We start from the raw sequence: 22,125 nt of genomic DNA, 5'->3' as shown, positions 1-22,125 counted from the left end.
TGGGAAGGTCAGTAGAGTTGGGAATTGACCTTGGAACAAGAGAGTGTTCTGGGGATGGCGATAGCGTTATTGACTAAGCCAAAGATAACTGTGAGCTAACTTAGAGAAGGCCGTCAAGACTGCTCTTTTAAAAAACTCTAAAGGGTTCTCAAAAATTGGATTTCTTGAGAGATCTGTTGCCTTGAAAAAGTTAATCAATTCCAAAGTTGGAGTTAGTAAGCTCAACAAGAACTACCGTTCCCAACTGCTTTTTGGTCCACGACAGCATTTAAGTTGGTCCCTGAGATACCACTTCACTAATGTTTGATGGCTTTGCATTGAGAATGTGGGGATGTGATGTGCCCAGGAAACTAGGAAATGGCATTTATGAGACACTAGTGAGAACTTCTCCGGTCACCCTATCAGAATTTGCAACCGTGTCAAAACTGATTACCCCGACTCACTACATTTTCTCCTATGGACATCCACAATATAATGCAAATGGCATGAGGCGTCTAGCCCCACTTTTTTGATATTTGACTGCTGACAGCTTTAAAACCTCATTGCCTTTTTTTCTTTTGTTCCCCACATCTGGGTAATGGTAAGAAAGCCTGGTGATCCCTGTTGGCACTGGCAGGAGATTCAAAGTATGCAAGTCCTTGCCCACAGGTAGGCACTCTCGTCCAGCCCCAACCGCTAACCACATAAAAGCCCTGGGCCATTTCTTTTCCTTGCTCTCTCAAGGCATTAAAGACCTGCTTGAGTCTTCCTGTTCTCTCCTTAGAGACCTCAATCATGTAATAGACATTTTCACAGCCTCTTTATGTATGTATGTGTGTGTGTGTGGGGGAGCATCAGTGGTCCCAACATCTCAACTAAATTTTGAGTGGATATTCATCCAGATTTAGCAGGGTGATCATATAATAAAATTTATGGACTAACTAATTTTTTTCTGTACTTATAATGGAATATAAACTCCATGAGAAAAAATATTCTGCCTGTGTTGTTCACTGCACCCAGAACAGTGTAGAGCATATACAAGGTGCTCAATCAATTGGGATTACATGTATGTAATTATTTTTTTTCTTAGTAAAGTAGGTATTCAAGCAGCAGAAACAACCCCCTTATCCAGTCACGTAGTTTTTGCAATGAAAAAATTAAGAAAAATTAAAATGACTTCATAAAATCACACCCCCCCCAAATATTGAAAGTCAACTATACTTTAAGGGTTAGAGTATAATGCCAAATAAGAGAAGCTTGGTATCTATTATATATCTTCATCCATTTAGGAAATATTTATCAAGCATCATGTAACAAGTAGTATTATAAATACTAGGGTTCCTGTGATGAATCAGACAGTAAATGCCTTGATCTCATGGAGCTGACACTATCTTTCTAAGTTTCTTCTCTTTTATGAAATATGAAGGTATTAGATTCTGAACTCTGCCATCCTAAGAGCCCATGTTTAAATGGTGAAAATTAATACCCTTTCTCAAAAGTATTTTTTTTTATTCAACCATCCAATATCTTGTTGATGAGTGAGGCAGAGATAACAGTAAGTTTACCCCAACTTTCCCTCTTCTTGAGCATGCACGCAGACTACATTCCCTGCATCAAGATAGAGAGACATATGACTAAATTCAGGCCAGGAACAGATGGAAGAAGGAAATTGTAGACTACTTCCACCCCCAGCCTCAAAAATTATCCATACAATACTCTTCTTCTTCCACCATGATCCTAAAAGCCATGTGTTTCAGATGATTTCATGATAAAGTACAAACTGTCTGGACCAGGGAATCACCCTTTGGAGAAGAGCCATTGAGTATAATTCCCTCATGAATGACTGTCACATGGACAAGAAGTAAAAATTCGTTGTGTTGAGGCTTCAAGATATAGGGGTTGATTGTTTTTGCAGCAGAGCCAGGACTAGCCTGACATGTAAGGCACATGGGTTGTTTATTGTCCTGTTTATTCCAATGCCTAATACAATTGTTGGTCCTATTATCTCCAATGATGATATCTCTTGATGTCAGCAATCATATTGACCACTTAACCATTTTTAAGAATATTGTTAAGAACAACTAGTGCAGATATAAGTGGAATCATTTAATCTTTGCTCATTTTTTAGTCTGTGATATTAACACATCCCATTCATTACTGACGGGATTGGCTGTTCAGTTTGACTGAATCAAATATTGGATATTTCAAAGAAGAACAAAAATATGTCACTTGGTATTTCAGTATGGTGACAGAGAGGTGAAAATAAAGGCACTGCCTTTAATATTTCTATTGCTCAGTTGGTTCTCTTCTCATTTTTCATTAGCTGCAGGGAATTGCCCTCTAAATGACTAATTAAGATTGGTGTCCTGAGGTCCCCAGTACTCCTAAGTGATAATTACTTGAGATTAAAAGCCAAAGACCAACAGGCTTTCAAGTGTTTAATGGGGCAAAGTAACAAGGCTGATGTATGTGCTTCCCTGGGCTTGTCACAGAGACGGGCTAGAAAACATAGAAGATTCTAGTTTCCCTTGAAGAGTCTCACTTTCAACTCATGCTGCTCAAATATCACAAAGCTCACGGAGCCAGTGAATCAACATTTCTATCACCAAAGCAGCCCTTGAACAAAAGACAGAATCACCTGAAGTGGCAACTCTTAAAAATGTGTCAAAGGAAGATTTTTCCATTAATTTTTACTTTCAATCCATAATATTTCCAAAATTTCATGGGATTATTGTCACAGGTACATGTTGTGGATCACTATTACATACCTTCGGAATAAATCTTGCAGCCACATTGGGGCTCCAATCCCTTGATCTCCTACTGACAGGCTGATTGGAGCATTTGATTTTCAGAAGGTAATTTGTCTCAAATATTAGAAACTGGGATTCAGAAAGCCTATTGAGTCTGTCTTCATAGTTTGAGCTGAGATATAGGTCAGCTTTTGGTGGGCATCTTCTACTCTGTGTCTGGAGAAGAAAGACCATGGAGTGGTAGGGAGAGAACACTGAAGAGATGTCGGGGGAGGAGTGAAAATGATGGGCTGCACAAACCAGAGAAAGGGATGCTAGAGTGTAGCTATTTTGGTTTTGGTTTCTAATAATTACTAGATCTCTGACCCTGAAGGTGGTACAATGCCTGTATGATTCTATACTGTGGTCTGTTTTTTGTAAAGTGTTAAATAGGCTTTTGTTACCCCTACTACCACCAATAACAACAACAAAACACTAAGAAATGAGCAGATTTTTTTTTAAACTGAGGTACTGGAGATAGAACCCAGGACCTCGTGTACGCTAAGCATGCACTCTACCACTCAGCTATACCCACCCCGTGTAATAAGCAGATTTTAAATTAACATAGACAGAGTATCTAAGATTGCCTCATATCATCTTTCTGATACCAAATGATCATTTAGTTTCACCTACTGTCTGCCATAGAGAAACTAAGTACCAGATATAAAATGAATAATACCTGATCCTAGATACCAAAAGAACACCAAGTTGGTAACAAATCCCATCAAAAAAAAAAAAAAAAACCTCATGATTATTCATGGTGGATTCAACTGGTTACTTGTGTGATTTGGATGGATTAGGGTCACCAGGGACTGGAAACTCAGAGATGCATGATAGCCTTTTTTTGGTTGTTTTTTTTTTTTTTTTTTTCATTTATTTCTCAGTTCTTACTCTATTTAGTTCTTTGCAGTGAGTTCCCTGGCAAAGGGAAAAGCAGGAATGAATGTTACGATTTGGGAAGTTGCTTTTTAATTTCAATGTTCAGCATCCACGGCACTAGCCGAAATATATTTGCAGCAAGGCAATTGTTGGGGGAACATAATTTTCACAGGAAGTAACAGCACTATATGCTTTTCACAGCTTCAACTGATAATATTTGTGATACTTCAGGGGAAAGGGTGAACTTTTATAAAGCTGCAAAACAGGTCTCTAAGAGGACTCATTTTAAGCTCAGTTGATAAAAGGTCCCAGAGCATTTCAAGTCCAAAAACAAACAAACAAACAAAAAACCCAGCATGGGGACCAAGACATCAGGACAGTCTTTCTTTCAAAGTAAATTACCCTGAATCCCAGAAGAGAGGTAAGTTGAAAACTGACATCACTTCAGAAAGAACTCATATGGGACTTGTGGTATATTTTCTCTAAACTACTTTTTATTTAATTTTATGCTAGAGCGATAGAGAGAAAAGTGGAGTGATTTTTTTTTCTGGGCTTATTGTTTTTTAACTTTAGGTTGGAGGGATATAAAATACAAATTAAAAGAAGGAAAGCAAAAGAAAAGGAGAAATTTGGGAAACAGTTATTGGAAATACCCCTCAAGCAACTCTCAGAAGAATGGTGTTATGATGAAAAGTCATAAAGGGAAAAATAAAGTTCTACGCATCTTCACTTTTGCTATGTGGGGCATTATAGTTCATAAATGTAATTTTGGAGTTGATTAAGAAGGATATTAAACTGGAAATGAGATAAGTAGCTGTGAAAAACATGGCCAGTTAAATAACTTCCCTATGTTTCAGTTTTCACACTTGTCAAATGGAAACCAGGAAATTCAAACTAACTGTTTCATCTGAATTTGATCTTAATTATATTCAACAAAAATGTTGCAGGCTTTTTTTTTTTTTTATTGTGTGGTAGGTGCTTCAAAATAGTTTATACAAACTTCAAAAAATATTCTATCCTTGAAAATACCAGCTTTAGAGTATTTTTGAGGGCTAAGTGAATATTTGGAAGCAGGTAACATAGTCATAGGGTTAGAAACAGAATTCCAAAGTATTGGATCTAAATATGATTCAAGTGAAGAGTTAATTTAAGTTGTACTATTTCCTTCTAACATAAAATTAAAAGTGAATAGTCTTAAAGTATATCCTTGAAACAGAGATGTTCATAGACGTTTAAGGCTTCACAGAGGGAAGGGAAATTTCAAATGTCCTGTCTGCATCTGTAAGTTTGGTAGTCTTACTTTATGATTTTTTTCTCATAGTATCAGGGAATAATGTGTGTTAATATGTTTTCTGAAATGAAAAATAGTTCAAGAGTCAATAATTCATTCTTTTGACCACTTACTATTACACATGTTCTCACATGACAAGCACTGTGATAGGATAAGGGACACACAAATTCAAAAGACAAAATGCCTTCACCAAAGTGACTTATTTTCCAGCATAACACGTGAGCAGGTAAATAATCACAATTATTCCAAAATAATATGATGTCAGCTGGGATGGAGGCACATCCTAGGTTCTATAGGAATAAAAAGACATGGATCTACCCAAGATTTTTGGTAGAAATAAAGGTAGAAGAGGGTGTATTGAAAGCTTCCCAAAGAAGATGATTATTGACTTTCCCCCCTACTTTATTGAGTTATAATTGACAAATAAATTATATATATTTAATGTATGCAATGTGATGATTTGATACATGTATACCTCGTGAAATAATTACCACAATCAACTTAATTACACATCCATAAGCTCATATAATTACCTGGTGTGTGTGTTTATGTGTGGGTGGTGAGAATCTTTAAGATCTACTCTCTTAGCAAATTTCAAGTGTATGAAGTATTAACTATAGTCACCATGCTGTCCATTAGATCCTCAGAACGTATCTATCTTATAACTGGAATTTTGTACCAAATTGTCACCAGCCAGAGCCACAATTGAATTGAAGTTTGACTGCTCTTTGCTCAAAAGTCAACATTCAAGAGAGGAGGGTTGGTGAAAAACAAAAGATGCTTTATTGAGGAAGCTGGCAACCTGGAGAGACAGAGGATTAGCATTGCTAAAACCATCTCTCAGTTGCCAATGGGGGACAAGAGCTTTTAAAGGATAGTTTAAAGGGTGTGTACATGAGGGCTATATGCAGAACAGCCAGTTAGTTCCATCAGTCACCTTGAAACTGGTCATGTGGTGGTCTGGTCAGCATCATCTTGATTGCTTTAAGCATCATCAGTCTTCAACTCCAGGGTCAATCTATTCCCATTTCCTTGAGGCCAGTTCTTGAAGTTATGTAACTTGTAGACTCAAGACGGGGTAGCTTACGTCAGGGCTACAGTCTGGTCATCATGCAGTTAGCTTTTCTCTCTAAGTGGTCACTTTAGTATCTGCAAAATGACTCAGGAATGTGAGACAGACACTGTCATGTCCTTCAGGGAGGAACTAAAGATTTTGTGATCTACTGTCCTAATCATGAACAACTTGAACTTGTTGTGACTCAAGGGAGGCCTTGGGAGACTACAGACTTTTTACAAACAAGAGATGGGGGGCAAAGAAGGACTTTTGTACCTGGGAGGGCCTCACAGGATCCTGCTCAGTTTCACTTTGATCAACATCTTCCTATTTTTCCCACATCCCACCACCTAGGAACCAGCATCATGCTAAATGCAACAAGCCAGAGAGAGAAAGACAAACACTGTAAGAATATCATGTAAGTATCACACAAGCGGCCAGAGACTGTGGTCAAGTTTCAGGTGTGGGGAATTCCCTTCTATCTCTTGTTTTCTCTTGGCTAGCATCCCTGGCCATATCCAGGCTTGTTATTCTCTTATTTTTTGACCCACTGACAAGAAGACTAAGCTACTCATGCCCTAGTGGTAGAGTCTAGGCATTGTTTTGTTCTGTGCCACATGTTCGCTTTCCTCTGGGTGGACAATTCAAACCAGAGACATCACCATAGATCCACATAGCTCAGATTAAGGGCAGAAGAAGTCGGACATAAGAGGCTTCCCCAGATCTTGTAGACTAGGCTACTTTCTATAATCTGTTTGCTTCAAGTGTTCTACATTTGATACAGACACTTATCTATCTATTATTAAAGTTGCACTTTGTTTCTTATATCAATTAAGGTGGCATTCAACTGGAAATAAATTATAAATTCAGCAAACTGTGGATCAAGCAGGATTTCTTGGTCAGTGGTATTATTTTTTAATTTTTATTTTTTTTACATAACAGGAAGACTTATATTAGAGCTAGACAGCCTGAGGCCAATGAAAATGCTAAATAAACAGTAGTACCAGAAATACAGGAGGTAACTGTTTAGCGAGATCCAAAGAAAGTCCAAAGAAAGAGATAAGTTCGGAGGTTATAACATGGATTGTGTTTTAGAAGCATCAGCAGTAGAAAGTATTTATGCTTCTTTTAAAGGAAAGTTCCTGAATACTTTGCATACAATAAATCTATTAATCTTGACAACAACAAAAACAAACGCTTTAAAAAATCATGATTATTATAATCCTCATTTACAAGCGAGGAAATGTCGCTGAGCTTTGAAGTTTGGAGCAGATGTTAGTATACCAGACAGCTGTGAGACCAGCAGCAGACACACTGTCAGCCATAATCTCATGCAGGATTGGGACACAAAAATTAAACAATGTATAATCAGAGGCCAAAACAGACATCACTGAAAACCTGCAGTCAAGTCAAGCTGAAAAAAGGAGACTGAAAAGAGTCACTACGGAGTAACTGCTAATTAACTAATAAGGGTATTAGCCTGTAGTTTTCCTTGACAGGCTGTCCTTAACGAGTATTTAGGAAGGTTCTGGAGGTAGGGTTGGGTCAGCAGGATTTTCCTCCCGCAGTGTAAACTGTGCAGGGTAAGATGTGGAGAAGGGGATGCTAGTGGCTCAGTTCCCCCTGGGGTATGGCCCGAAGTGAGTGGTAAAATTAAGGGGAAGCACCCAGATTCCTTGGTGAATATTTTTGGACAATAGTTATCATAAAATGAAACTGTTTATCTGCATTATTAGGACAATTTAAAAATTTTCATTTTCTGGATCAGAGGAAACAATCAACAGAATGAAAAGGCAACTCACAGAACGGGAGAAAATGTTTGCAAATCATGTATCTGATTAAAGGTTAATAGCTAGAATACACGAAGAACTGTTACAACTCCACAAAAAAAAAAAAAAAAAACCAAAATGACATAAAAAAAAACAAACGATTTGAATAGACATTTCTCCGCAGAAGGTACGCAGATGCAAGGAGCACATGAGAAGTGCTGAAAACAAATCAAATCAAATGCAAATCACAATGAGATATTGTGTTACACTCATTTGGATAGCTACCAGAAAAAGAATAATAGGTGTTATTTACTTTTAAAGTATGAGGATGTGGAGAATTTGAAACTCTTGTGCATTGTTGGTGGGAATGTGAAATGGTGTAGCCACTGTGGAAAACGGTATGGCTGATCCTGAAAAAATTAAAAATAGAATCATTATATGATCCAGCAAGTCTACTTCTAAGCATTATTGGAGATGATAAACTTTCCCTGTACCCTTTTAGATTTAGTGTTTGGGGACCTGCAAGTTAAACTAAAAGAAGACAGATTAACAGGAGGAAAGGCATGCAATTTATATTAATATTTTACATGCATGGATGTTCATAGAAAAATAGTGAAGCTCAAAGAAGATGTTAGACTCATCTTGGTGCCGACTCTGACTTTGTCCTCTTCCTGATATGGGAAAGGGGGATGCTTTCACAGGGGAAATTTAAGCCACCTTCACAAGGGGAAGCTTGTCCTACTTTAGGCGAAAAAAAGGAAGACAGAGAATTTTTCCTGCATCTACTGATTTTCAATGACCTTAATCAAAATAACCCTTATGCCAAAGTGGCATACCCGGATCCCCTTTGGTTTATAGTCCAAATAATCTAAAGCATGGATTTCTAAGATGTATTTGTACCAATGTTCATAGAAGCATTATTCACAAGAGCCAAAATGTAGAAGCAACCTAAGTGTCCATTGACAGATATATGGACAAACAAAATGTGATATATACAAACAATGGAATCTTACTTAGCCTTAAAATTGAGGAAACTCTGACACGTGTTACAACAAGGATGGACCTCAAGGATATTATGCTCAGTGAAATAAGTCCGTCATGAAAAGATAAATACTGTATGATTCCACTCATACGAGGTACCTAGTGTAGTCAAATGCATAGAGACAAAAAGTGGAATGGTGACTGCCAGGGGTCAGAAAGAGGAGGAAATGAGGAGTCATTTTTCAATGGGCATGGAGGTTTCATTTTGCAAGATGAAAAACAGTCTGGAAATCCGTTGCAAAGCTTTGTGAATGCACTGAACTGTACACTAAAACAGATGATAAAGAAAAAAAAAAAAACTTGGTGTGCATTGTCAAGAAAATAGAATGTCTTCCTATAGGCAATGGGCAACTAGCCACTAAAAGTCCATAAGGAGCCAAGGAAGATAAACCATTATTGATCCTGTAGACCGGGTCTAGGGAAAACGTCAACATTCCCCAGGGTGGAATTTTGCCCACAATCCCTTTCATCTAAGAACTGTATATCAAGGAAACATTTGAGAGAGATCAGGTTTAGAAGTTTTGCAAACTACTTCGATGCTTTAACCTGTCGTTGGCATCATGATCTCATAGCTTGCCATTTTTTTTTTTTCAAAATCGTGCATCTTCAAAGTGCTTGAAATTTTGTGAAGATAGTAAAAAGAAGAGTTAAACACGGACATTATTAGGTCAAGCCAGGAAAAAAAAATAGTCATAGCCGACAGGCCTGTAGAATGTTGCTGTCTATGAATTAATGAAGAAAAAGATACTGTGGTTTTCTTTAAGCTAATAATTCAGTTGACAACAGCAAGCCTGAAGGAGTTTGGCAGTGGAATTTTCCTCTCAGTACTCAGTACCGTCCATTCAAATCAAGAATGAAGTCCTAGGGGACGAGTGGTAAAAAAAAAAAAAAAGATATGAAATTTTTAGGGTTTGGTTGGGGCTTGCTTTTGCAAGAAAAAAAAATCTACTATTACAGATTTTAAAAAATGTTATCTCTATCACAGCAAAACTATGGTTTTAAAAATAGACATTTCTAGAAAGTCCTCCATTCCTCTCTTCACGAGTGTAAATTCTTTAGCTGTGAAAAAACCAAGCTCAATATGCTATTTCTCTGGGAACCTATCACTATCAGCCTTAACTGATCTTCACTTTCTCCCAACAACTTAAATATTTGCACTGAATTACCTGGCATTTAATGTATATTCTTTTCTAATGACGCTTCCTCCAGGAGCCTCTGTTTTCCCATCATAAGAGAACTTCCCTTTTTTTTTTTAAGCCTAGCTGACCGATGTACAAGTCAGAGAGCCAGAATCCTATGAGAGGAAGATGTGTGCATCCATTCATGTGCAGAGAGATAAAGAATGGTGTTCTATTGTTCACTACTTCTGTTGAACTTCACGTCCATCCCAACATCTCTATTAACCAGCTTTTAACCTTTTAGCTTAATCTCGTGTTCCAGGCCCCTGGAATCAACTCTTAGACTCAACAACATATTTGGATTTCCAGTTTTTATTTTCACCCTGACCACTGTCATGAAGTTTTTAAAGTCTTTATTCTGGTTTTTCTTGGCTCCCATCTAACTTATCAGATCCTGCTCTTTGGGTGCCAGTGTCAGGACTGGGTTAACTGACTAGTCCTTCTGCCCAAGACACTTTGATCTGTGGCAGGAAGACTTGTCTTCTATTACACGTGTAACTTGCATGCTGTCAGCTATAATCCTGGGTGTGTAAAGGCAATTTAAAAATATTTTTATTTAGTTAGATGATTAAAATTCAGTGAAGCGAACAGGGAAACCAAACCAACAGTTTTGTTTATTAGGCTCCAAAAGTAGTTTTAATGGACTCTCATTCTTCTGTTGGGTTGACTGAATTGATCGGTGGCCCTGGTCGTGTGTAGACACAACCTAAGTGAACCTGGTACTTAGTGGATCATTGGCCTGGAAAAGCCTTCATTGTCTCCTGATTATACAGGAAGAACAAGGAAATAACAAGAGAACAATTGCACAGGATCTTGTATCTCCTGCTGTAATTACTTGTTGTCATGACTGATGCTGGTTTCCCAAGCCTCTGAGAGACTTGGTAAAAAGAACAAACATTTCTTCAAACTTATTGTTTGTTAAGAAGCAAGGTCTTCCTTCTCCAGAGAGCATTTTTTTTTTCTTTCTGTCACTTTCTAGCAAGCATTTTGTATTTCTTTGAGGTAGCAATTGTCATTGTTTGTTTTACACTTACTGACTTGATAATAAAACAAGTGCCCGACCAGGTATCCTAGCAACATAGTGCCCTTTTTTTTATTTCTCTCTGGTGCTTATTTCTTAGATGCTCTGGGGCCTTTTCTCAAGCTATTAGGGGACACATATGGCTAATCTAGAGCAACATCCTTCATCTCGGTCTAACTTACTGGAAATCAATATTCATTACCATGGATTATTCACCTCAAAAAGGAACACTTTTGGCCCTGAGAGATATCAGGAGGCTGGAAATAACTCCAAAATGGTGTCAAAGCAGGCGCTTTCGTGAAAGCAAGACCACAAATTAGAAAGGGGCGAGAGAAAGAGTGATGTGTCATTCTCCCACGGGGCTCTGCCTCTCATCAGCCCCGCAGCAGGCTGCAGCCTCTGGTCTAAGGATGCAGGAGTCAGTCGAATTAAATGTGGCCCCAGCTCTGTCATCAGTTCAGTCGTGTGATTTCCGACTGGTCACTTAACCTCAGATTTATTCATGATTAATCCAAGAGAAGGGGGTGTCAGCAATCTGAGGAGACTGACTGGACTGCCTGCCTGAAACTCTGTGTATCCTCTGAGCTGTTGACCAAAATTCCAAGACAAAAACAATCAGTGGCAGAAAACACATATACACACGCCACATGAATGGACGAATTGTACGTGAAAATGTGAAGACTATAACATCACTTGAGGGAATGAGCTTGGGAAAGGAGCTTCCAGAAAAGCAGGGATCTCAGACTCAAGACAGAATGGTTCTGTTTCTCAGTATCAAAGTAAAGCTGAGATAGTTCGAGTCTTCTGGAAGGGGATGGAGTGGGGCTGTTACTACTGGTATGAGAGAGACATATTAAATTTTCAGGAATTTTGCTAGTTTACTGTTGAATCCGCTGTTATGAAAAGTTAAATTGTATAAACTTAGAATAAAAATACATTATAACACAACACCAAGTGCAACAGACCGTGTGGGACAACAAAAACCCTCTTTCATTGTTGGTGGGAATGCAAAATGGTGCAGCCAAATTGGAAGGCAGTTTGGTGGTTTCTTACAAAGCCAAACATACTCTTATCATAAAATCTAGCAATCACACTTCTTGGTATTTACCCACTACAGTTGAAAACTTATATCCACGCAAAAATCTGCACATGGATGTTTATAGCAGCTTTACTTATAATTGCCAAAACTTGGACACAATTAAGATGCCCTTCATGAGGTGAAGAGATAAATAAACTGGTGCATCCAGTGCTAAAAAGAAATGAGCTTTCAAACCATGAAAGGCCATGGAGGAATCTTAAATGTATATTATTACATGAAAGAAACCAATCTTTCTACATACTATATGATTCCAACTATATGATGCTCTAGAAAATGCAAAACTATGGAGACAGTAAAAAGATCAGTGGTTTGCAGGGGTTAAGGAAAGAGAGATAAATAAGCAGAGCGCAAAGAATTTTTAAAGCAGTGAAAATGCTCTGTATGACACCTTAATGATGGATAGATACCTCTAAATATTTGTCCAAACCCATAGAATATACAACACCAAGAGTGAGTCCTGAGATATTATGGACTCTGTGTGATTATGATACATCAATGCAGGTTAACTTTTGGTAACAAATGTACCACACTGGTCGGAGATGTTGATAATAGGAGAGGTCATATGGTATGGGGGCAGAGGTATATGGGAAATTTCTATACCTGGCTCTCAATTTGGTTGTAAACCTACTACTGCTCTAAAAATTTTTTAAAAAGTTAAAAAAAACACATTTAAACAAAGGTAATGAATTCTCAAAACCTATCAGTCTCTTATTATTTTATTATATTTCAATAATGTCTATCTATTGGTGTTATTTACACTAGAGGAATTAGCAACTGCTATAAATTATGGGCTTTGGGAGGAGAAAACTGTTGGCTTTCAGGGCACTTTTCACATATCCTGTCAGGTAATCAATGTGATGACCATTATCATCTTAGAAATGTAGAAATTAAACATTAAGTGACCAGTTTGTATTGTATTTTCAATGGATGCATAGAGATGGAATCCTGTCTCCTGATTCCACAAATATACATTTTTTTCCTCACAATTTATTTATTTATTTATTTATTTATTTATTTATTTATTTATTTATTTATTTATTTATTTATTTATTTATCATAAGAGACCAGCAAGCAGATCTTCAGTGATTTCACATAACCCACTGAGCTTGCTTGGCAGAACACTGTGTATGTCTGAGTCACATCTAATTCCCTATTACTCTCTGAACCAATAGTCCACCTTCTTCAGGGTTAATAATACCTTCCCTGTCTACCTTCCATGTTTATTGTGAGAAAGAAGTGAGAATTGGATAGGAAAGTACTTTGAAACGAATATAGTGCTGTTAAAATCTTATGGATTTTTAAATTTAAGTTTCCTTAACTTTTATTATCATCTCCCAATTATAATAATTACATTACTAGTAAAAAGACACAAACTATGTTTGTTGCTGGGAGTTAAAAAGAGAAGTAAATTGGGGACATAAATTTTCTGCCACATTCTTCCTTTGCTCAACTGATTAGATTCATTTTACAGCTATAGTGAGTCTGTAGCTCAAGTTGAAGGAAGTGGTAAATATAAAAAGAAAAAGTGGGTGATTTAGTAGTTTTTATTCAATTTAAATAAGTAATTTAACTGAAGGTTATAACAATAAGTGACAGAAGAAGTGAAAAAGAAATTAAGATATGACCAATATGGAAGATGAATATTTCTTAATAATATAAATTGTTCTTTGGGGGCAAGTTGGGGAAGAAATGAAGAACTACGATGTATAGTTAAGTTGTCTGGAGTTTCTAGAACTCAAAATTGGCTTCCATTAATCCGGAATTTTCTAAGATGAAGGAGCCAAATGTACCTAGAAGACAGAATTACACTAGGTGTCTGGATTATCAGATAATTAATATTAATTAGGTTTGGAAGGAAATGCAGACATTTTTGTTTTGAATTTCTGTAATTTTAATATACTGTCCATATCACAGTAAAAATAAAAGGTGATATAATTTCAAGATCTACAGTAAATCTTGGGATTGGAAAAGGGAAAATATTAATGGTGCATTATATTAGGTGCCTGTCATCCATCCATATTGGAAGAGAACATGTTCAGCTTTTTATAATCTAGCCAGAGGGAAGGTAAAGCCACTTCCTTTATCCACATAGACTCATGTGTATTTTTGGACAACATACTGATGAACACTATTCTAACAGAGAATACATAGACACCAAAGTCAGTACATGTGCATTACATAAAAATAGCTAGAGTAATCTTTTAAATTATGATTATTTCATGATAACTGGACTGGAGAAGACTTAAGTCTTAGAATCAAGTGTACATTGCCCAGGGAACATTCAATCAGACAAACTATTTCCACTATAGCATTTCTATGTGAAGTTCAATTTGGCCAGAGTGTCCTATATTTTATACAAATGTTCTCCATGGATAAGTAGGATGGGAAAAAGCACAAATGATATGGAGCACTGAAGAGAGCTGAGTAGAATTGAGAGGGTTCAAGTTGGAAAGTAGGAGAAAATAATGTTGGTTGGCTAAAGTGAATCAAATTATGAATGGCCGTTTCTGACAGATGTGCTTAAAATGCATTTCAAATAGTAGGAGATGAAGAAGAGTAAGGAAGACTGAGTGACCATAACAGATAAAATCAGGGGGGTTATTCTAGAAATGGGGAAACAATGAAAGAACAATGTTTGGTTCATTTTTTAATTAATTAATCCACTGAATCTGAGGAATGAGCTAGACACTCCTTTAAATTCCAGAAATACAAAATTAATACAACACAAGATTTTCCTTTAGATTTAGGAATGAGACTACTATGCTTTACTATTTATCAGAATTGATTAAAATGAAATATATCATTAAATCTGAAACGATTAAACTCTAAATAAGATTGTCCACCAAAGGCTATTTACATCAAGAGTCTAGCTTGATGTCATTCATTTTTTTTCCCTATAAATTCTGTAACAGATTTAGCTTTTGACATCTGACTCTTTCTTTCTTCAGCAGACCTTGGAAGAAATCTCTTTGACATCAAATAAGGCTAATAGAAATGACATGCAGAATAATTGTTGCCTCAAGGTCGATTTTGTCACAATGATGAAAAACGATGACCCTATCCTTGTTCTCTATTAGTAGGAACAGCCCTGATACAACCACTCCACCCTCCTGCCCCACCATGAGAATCAGTATAAAATATATGATTAGAAGTTAAATAGCATTTTATTGATATACTGCAAAATGTAAAACATTTTCCCATAAATATGCTAATAAAAATCTATTCTTTTAAACAAATGGGAAAAGACTTTCCCAACTGGATTGAATTACCTGCCAGAAAATTCCAATTAGAAAGTCATCCCACTCCTGGGCATATATCCAGAAGGAACCCTACTTCAAAAAGACACCTGCACCCCAATGTTCACAGCAGCACTATTTACAATAGCCAAGACATGGAAACAGCCTAAACGTCTATTGACAGATGACTGGATAAAGAAGATGTATATTTATACACTGGAATACTATTCAGCCATAAAAATGACAACATAACGCCATTTGCAGCAACATGGATGTCCCTGGAGAATGTCATTCTAAGTGAAATAAGCCATAAAGAGAAAGAAAAATACCATATGAGACTACTTATATGTAGAATCTAAAAAAGAAAAGAAAAGAAAAAGACAAACAAACTTAAATATAAAACAGAAACAGACTCATAGACATAGAATAAAAACTTGTGGTTGCCAGGTGTAGGAGGGTGGGAAGGGACAGACTGGGAGTCTGAAATTTGTAGGTACTGGCAGGCATATGTAGAATAGATAAACAAGATTATACTGTATAGCACAGGGGAATATATACAGGATCTTGTGGTAGATCATGGCGGAAAAAGAATTTGACAAGAATATAGGTATGTTCATGTAAACTGAAAAATTGTGCTCTACACTGGAAATTGACACAACATTGTAAACTGACTATAACTCAATAGAATAAAATTTAAAAACAAACAAAAAAAGAGAAAGTCATGTTCAATATTAAGACTAGCACGAGGGAACTAATGTCAGCAAATGGAGACCATGTAAAACATGCTATGGTTTCCATGACGGGATCATCAAATCCTCGCAAACTAGGGTCTTCCAGCCATTTTGACTTTCATTCTAATCCTGGCCAAACATTCCCCTCAAGCCTTCATGTAAAGCAGGCTAACAAAGCTTTCAAAATTATTTAAAAATTATTTAAATACACACACCAGGGGAAAGAACCTGAAAATAAATCCAGCAGATAGATTGTCAAGAAAACTCATTACTAAGGAAAGCTCACATATAAATAAAGATTCTTATTCATTTATAAAGAGGAGAAGCTAAAATTATGGAGAAATTCAAAGTTAGTCCTAGTTTCTTTATTTTTGTCAACACTCTCCCATAGTTTTCACTCAGTTTCTCCTGCTCCAAGTCTCCCCATGTTTATGTGAGACCCAGATGATCAATAGCTTTTCCAGCGATTCCTTCCTTCACACTAAACAATGACCTGTTCTTCCCCTCCCTACTGAAACTCCCATAACACGGTGAAACACATTCCATCTGGTAAGAGCAGTGGAGCCAATGCGCAAACCTTTGACTGACATTTCCTACTGTGTCTGCCTAATTTCCACATTTAAAAGGGAGATGTTAAATCCAAAGCAATCAATTTATTTTTATTGAGGTGAAATTCATATAACACAAAATTGTCTATTTTAACATTGTTAAAGTTACTCTATTAAAAGCAGAGGCATTTAGGGCATTTGCAATATTGTGTAACTACCTCTTCTATATAGTTCCAAACATTTTCTTCACCACAAAAGGAAACTCCATAAAGCAGTTGCTCTGGATTCATCCCTACCCCCGGTCTCTGGCAACCGCCAATCTACAGTCTGTCTCTATAGATTTAACCATTCAGAAAATTTTATATGCATGCAATCATACAATATGTGATCTCTGTCTGATTTCATTCACTTAACGTAACATTTTTGAAGTTCATCCATGTTGTAGCTTGTGTCAATATTTCATTCCTTCTTATGGCTGAATAATATTCATTATATGTATATACCACAATGTATTTATCCATTCATCCACTGATGGACATTTGTGCTGTTTCTCCCTGTTGCCCTTGTGAATATAACTGCTATGAACATGTGTGTACATGTATTCTATTGAGTACCAGTTTCCAATTCTTCGAGTTGTACATACAGGAGAATAATTGCAGGATCATATAGGAATTCTATGTTTAACTTTTGAGGAGCTGCCAAGCTGTTTTCCAGAGCGACTAAACCATTTTACATTCTGATCATTAATATACCAGGGTTCAAATCAGCTTCTCCATATCTTTGCCAACACTTGTAATTTTCTTTTCTTTCCTTTTTTTAAATTACTGCTATTATAACCATCGCACTCATTGTGAATTCTACCTCATTGTGATCTTAATTTGCTTCCTTACTGACTAATGTTGAGAATCTTTTCATGTATTTGTTTGTCTTTGTGTATCACTTTTGGAGAAATGTTCATTCTAATCTTTTTCCATTTTTTAATGAGAGCAATCAATTTTTAATAGCAGGTGTTCAGGGAACAAGGAAGAGGAAAGAAAGCAAGGAATAGAATTCCGGTTTCTCTGCTGCTGCTTCACCTAATACTCCCAACTGAAGCTTTTTTTTTCATTCCTACAACCCAAGTAGCTCGAAAGCGATGGCGCTTCCGTCCAACTTGATACCCAGTAACACTTCTAATTCTTTGAAACAATTACCATCTACCCATTTTTCATAAACAAACAAAAACCAAACTTGAACTTAAAGTTGGTCATCGGAAAGTACACCAGTACCTTTGCAAGCTTTCCTTGTTATAAGAATGATTATACCGCAGTCAGTCTGTCCAGATTCAAACTCTGGCTCTCACGTTCCCTAGTGGTGTGATTTGGGGAAATTGGTCACAGTTTCTTCTCTCTACAATGGAGATATATTAAACACCTGCTTTATAAAAATATTGTGAATATAGGAAAGAGTCCAGATAAAGCATCCAACATAGTATATATTCACATAAAAATAGTTTATATATGCCAGCTATCATAGTTTTGGGTTATATTACACCAGTTTTGGGCTTATTTTTCTACCCTCGTTTCTCTCCTACTGTCATCCACCAAGCTCCAGAATCCTCTCTTCATTAATAAATGGAGTGGTACCTGGATCACGTATTCCTTTTAATTTTAAATGTGTCTAGCGTTTAATTCTGTGTTTCTTTCCCATTTCTCTGTATCTTTTCTTAATCAAACATTTTCAAAATTAAAAAACAGTTGTACATTACCATTGTATGCATACCCTCAACTGACATTCACACTTTAAATACTCCAATATAGGATTTTCTCCACCCCGATTGCTCCTTCTTCAGGGATTATACATGCATAGTGTATTTCAGCCATCATCTGACTCCACTGTCTCAGCATAGTCAACATTATTGTCCACATTCTTTCTGCAATAGTCCCTCCACTTGCTTCCCTGAGAAACACTCTCTTGGGTCTCTTTCTTTATTCCTTCCTTTCTTCCTTCCTTCCTTCCTTTCTTCCTTCCTTCCTTCCTTCCTTCCTTCCTTCCTTCCTTCCTTCCTTCCTTTCTTTCTTTCCTTCTTTCTTTCTTTCTCTCTCTCTTTCCTTCTTTCTCTCTCCCTTTCCTTCTTTCTTTCTTTCTTTCTTTCTTTCTTTCTTTCTTTCTTTCTTTCTTTCTTTCTTTCTTTCTTTCTTTCTTTCTTTCTTTCTCTCTCCCTTTCTCTCTTTCTCTCTCCCTTTCTCTCTTTCTCTCTTTCTCTCTCTCTCTCTTTCTCTCTTTCTCTCTTTCTCTCTTTCTTTCTTTCTTTCTTTCTTTCTTTCTTTCTTTCTTTCTTTCTTTCTTTCTTTCTTTCTTTCTTTCTTTCTTTCTTTCTTTCTTTCTTTCTTTCTTTCTTTCTTTCCTCTTTAAAAGCTGCTCCTTCTCACTTCACTTTGGAGATTTATGCCCTCTTCCTAACACTAAATTTTGACGTTTCTTAAATCTTGTTTCTAGATCCATTTTACTCTACTCTCTTTTTCTGGCCAACAATACTTTTTTTTTACTGGATGAATTGATGGATAAATGAACATATAAATGCCGGTTAGTTCCAAATCTTCCCAGGAAACGAATGTTATTTTCCATGGGAGCTTTCAGTTTATAAATACATTTGTTCCTTTCTTTGGCAAGCTTTTTGTTGCTTTGCCTCACTTCATACCAAGAGCTGATGTCAAATCTACTGCTTACAGATACTTATCATCCATGAATATGTTATGTCTATTACAGGTTCATGTGTACAAGGTCATATACATGCTCATTTAATAGTGTCCGTTTATTTTTCCATGAGTTGTGCTAGATGCTTTATATATTTCTCATTTAATTCTCACCACAACTCTGCTAGATATGGACTACAAGCCCAAATTAAAGATGAAGCTTTAAGTTTCAGAGGTTAAGTCAGCTTCATAAAGTGAAACCATCTAGTTAATTTTGGAGCCGACATTAATAGAAGGTTGTGATTGGTGATGCTCTAAAACCACTACTCAGCCCAATGTTTCACCTTTTCCCCTGATAAAATTAGATAAGTCACATTAGTGTCTTCATATTAGCTGATTTCGAAGGAAAAGATGATCAAATCAAACATCTTGTTCTTTTTGAAAACAAGAAAAAAAAATTGCCAAATATTATCAAAGCATGATTCTGTGTGCCCACAGAGCTAGCAACTTGCCTAAAATTGACAGACTGACTCTAGGACACCCTGAGCGGTTAACTAAGTGACAAAAGAGCAAATGTAGAAACTTAAAATCCCCTCTGATAGCTAAAGAATATTATTGAGAAATTATCCCATATACTAAACCACTTTAAACTATATTAAATTAGAACATGAAATATAAGGTATACAGGAATCTGTATTTTTAAGATATCTGTAGGTGATTCTGGAGTCAAAGAACACTGAGGACTCTCTTCAGAATCACTCCTACAATTTGTGACGGTAAATGTATCAATGCCAAACTATTAAACAGACAGCATATCATTCAATAAAGATCTAAGAATATATAGGAGTGAAATGTTTATTTTTATTAGCCTGTGTAAGCTTGTAGAATATTCAAAAATGTTTTGTGAAAGTGGTAAAATTGTTTGAGTTTTCTTACACTTGTTCTATTTGTGTGTGCAATTGTTTGTGGACGAAAATGTAGTCTCGCCTTCACTGATAGAGACAAAAGTTGAATTTGCATGATTTTCAGACTTGGAAGTGCTTGGAGAGCTTTGCAAACAAGAAGTTTCGGTTATGATTGCCTCCCTTGTTCTGTGTAAAATAAAGGTTCTACTTTTTGTTCTACGTACATATCAATATATGTTCAAGGGAATAGACCCAAAACAAGGTATTCAAAATAGGCTCAAATAATTTGACTTTGGTTGATTGGATTAGAAAGTAGTGCTTCCATGAGAAATTTGGATGACGCTTGGAAGGGTGACATTGATAATTTACCTTGGTTTTAGTTGACATTGCACCTAGATTTCTCCAATAACCAAAGGACATATTTTCAATAGTTTGTATGTAGTTTACATAATAGAATGGTAGTTTCTCGGAGTTAGCTGTTTACAGCCAGGGGAGGCTGGCTGGCAGAGCAGCAGGAGCAGTGGGCAGTAGCCTGAGATACAAAAATGTGTTAGTTCCAGTTTCTCTAGTTTCCTGCCATTCTTGCCTATAGAATGTCCCCACAGAGGAGAGAGGCAAAGCAGACAGTAACACAAAGTGGGAGACTGAGAGCATGTGCAAAATTGTAGACTCTAGTCTCGAGCATTAGGTAGCTCTTTTAAAGGGACTGGTTTGAGTTTGGGGAAATTACCAGATTATGTAGCACGGAAGCACATGCCTTCTGTGTGTTTCTCCTTCACTCACACTACGACTACCATGCACTGTTCCACTTCACTTCTGACACCAGCTATGTGGGCTTTCTATACATCAAGGCATTCTTCACCACACCAGCTGGGTGTCCTATAATTCCACTTGATTCTGACACTACCTACACTGAGTTGGCACCGGATTCTACATTTAAGGGCTCAGTTCCACAAAACTATACCTCCTGAACTTCAGGTGCCACTTCCAAGCCCCAGCTGTAGGTCAGGGTTTCCACAACCCCTTCTTGAGTTTGATAACTTGCTAGAATGCCTCACAGAACTCAGGAAAACACTTACCCAACATTTACTGGTTTATTATAAAAAGTTATAGTAAAGGGCACAGATGAGCATCCAGATGGGAGTGATACATAGCGTGAGATGTATGGAAAGGCATGTGGAGTATCCAGGCCCCCTCCAGGCAGTGCCACATTTCCAGGTGAATCTGGGCTCTCAGAGCAGCAGGAGCAGTGAGCAGTAGCCTGAGATACAGAAATGTGTTAGTTCTGGGTCCCTGGTAAGAAGACACTGCCATCTTGGCCTAAAGAATGTTCCCATAGAGGAAAGAGGCAAAGCAAACAGTAACATAAAGGGTGAAGTCGACAGCAGTCCCATTTCCTGTGTTCAGAAACCTGGAAGCTCTCTGAACCAGACACTGTTGGGATTGTATGGCGGCTTCCTCACTTATGAAGATTGATTATTAACTCCATTTCCAGCCTTTCTCTTCCTGCTGGAAGATGGGGAAGGAGTGGCCTAAACTTGTGAGCTTCTAATCATGGTGTGGCCTTTCTGGTGACCCAGGCCCATCCAGGAGCCCACTGAGAGTCACCTCATCAGAACAAAAAATGCTCTGATCATGTAGGGAACTTAAACGGATTTGAGAGCTCAGTGTCAGTTGCTCTTACCGCTCAGGAAATTCAAAAGGTTTTAAGAGCTCTGTGTTAGGAACTGAGGTCAAAGAGTAAATGTTAGAACCCAGTTCTTTAGCTCTGTGCCAGGCACTGGGGACAGCAACTAATATATACACTTCTTATCATTTCACAGGCAACACTGAGATGTAAAACAAGTTTTAACATCATTACCATTCAGAAGCGAGATAACAGAGTGTGAGCGGATTTGCACATGGAAAGAGCAGAAGAGCAGAGTGAGAA

This window comes from Camelus bactrianus, chromosome 5, assembly GCF_048773025.1.
Source record: "Camelus bactrianus isolate YW-2024 breed Bactrian camel chromosome 5, ASM4877302v1, whole genome shotgun sequence".
NCBI lineage: Eukaryota > Metazoa > Chordata > Mammalia > Artiodactyla > Camelidae > Camelus > Camelus bactrianus.
This window is presented reverse-complemented; position numbering follows the sequence as displayed.